Source organism: Chrysochloris asiatica, unplaced genomic scaffold (genome assembly GCF_000296735.1).
Source record: "Chrysochloris asiatica unplaced genomic scaffold, ChrAsi1.0 scaffold00118, whole genome shotgun sequence".
NCBI classification, from domain to species: Eukaryota; Metazoa; Chordata; class Mammalia; order Afrosoricida; family Chrysochloridae; genus Chrysochloris; species Chrysochloris asiatica.
In genome coordinates, this window is record NW_006408636.1 from 2,262,380 (window position 1) to 2,263,904 (window position 1,525).

Genomic DNA, 1,525 nt, shown 5'->3' on the forward strand with positions numbered 1-1,525 from the left:
CCCAGGATCGGACATTGTTTCGTTCTGCTGTGCATGGGGTCGCTATGAGTCGGTTCCAACTTGATGGCACCTGACTACAACAACAAGGGAAAGTGAGGGAAAAACAGCAATGAAGCTGTGATCTAAGCCCTACAACATTCAATTGTTGTTGTTAAGTGCCGTTGAGTAAGTTCTGACCCATAGCGACCCTGCACAGGGTTTTTGAGGCTATCAATCTTTACATGAGCAGAAAGCCTCATCTTTCTCCCGCAGAACGGCTGGTAGTTTCGAACCGCTGACCGTAAAGTTCGCAGCCCGATTCATAACCACTAAGCTACCAGGACTCCTGTAAACCCAGGTGGAGACCTAGTTGGCCAGCATTGTGGCAAGACCTGGAGACTCTTGGGCCCAGTGTCAGTAACATAGCCACAGAGGACTAGAATGGAGCATGAAGCATCCAGCTGATAAGAAGAGAGGGCATATGCATAAGAACAGCCACACTTGCAGATAATACCCACTCATGTTAGACAGTGAGTCTTGGAAAGGTAAATGTAAATGTTTGGTATCAAAATGAGGGGAGCAACTGATTTTGCAGTCCAGAAGCAGAGATCTCTGGAACCATCAAGGGAGAAAAGCGAAGAGCGAGACCATGTCCAATGACATTGATAGAAGGAGCTGCTGGGGACTCTGGACTCAGGGAGGGAGAGGGGTTGTGTGCTAGCAGACAGGGGGCAGGAGTGTGGTGTGTACCCTTTGGGTGTTTGATGATGCATCCAGGAGATTGTGATCATTGCAATGAAATAAAGTACGATAGGATGAATGTAAAGATAATGTTCACCCATGTAAACTAACACATAATTCACAATGAAAACTTAAAAATTAAAAAGTCATGCACCCAGCAAAATTGTCCCTCAAATTCAATGGCAAAGTTAGAGCATTCTCAAATAAACAGAAGTTAAAGAAATTTGTGAAAAGCAGACCAACCTTACAAGAAATGCTAAAAGCACTCCTTCAGTCAGAGAACCAACAATTACCCAGAAGGAAAGAAATTTACATAGATAAGCATCCAACATATAATAATCCTACAAGACTGCAAATTAAGAAGCAAAGATGTCAATTTGTAAACTATGACAACTAAAAAACAAAAAGAGAAAATTAACGATGTAGTTACTGGATTTCTAACTGAAGCAGAAATTAAGATGCTATCAAGATACAAGGTGAAGTCAAAAAGTATTGCTAGTGGGGTTCCAGTTCCTACATGCACAGGTTTATTTCAAGCAAACGATGTTTAAACGTGACTGAACAATCAGAGGATGGCTGCAAACAAGTGCTCTGAATAATACACTTATCTTAAACTCATTAAGGTCCTTATATTTTTGGTGCAGAGGAAAAAAAAGATTTTGAGATAAGGGTTAATATAAAATTTTTAACAAAATTTCAGAGGACATGTCCCAAATAACTGGATCTTTGCAATAAGTTTATGAGAATGCTGCCCCACATAAAACAAGTCTTCAAATAGATCAAGCATTTTATATGTGTATATATA

General features: G+C 40.5%; 1 protein-coding gene and 1 pseudogene across 1 annotated transcript in view; one reads left to right on the forward strand and one right to left on the reverse strand.

Annotated features, from left to right (window-relative positions):
* LOC102814344 (oligophrenin-1-like) overlaps positions 1 to 1,525 on the reverse strand; it is a 673,730-nt gene that overhangs the window by 622,605 nt on the left and 49,600 nt on the right. The window lies entirely within an intron of this gene.
* LOC102841495 overlaps positions 1 to 1,525 on the forward strand; it is a 6,743-nt pseudogene that overhangs the window by 2,333 nt on the left and 2,885 nt on the right.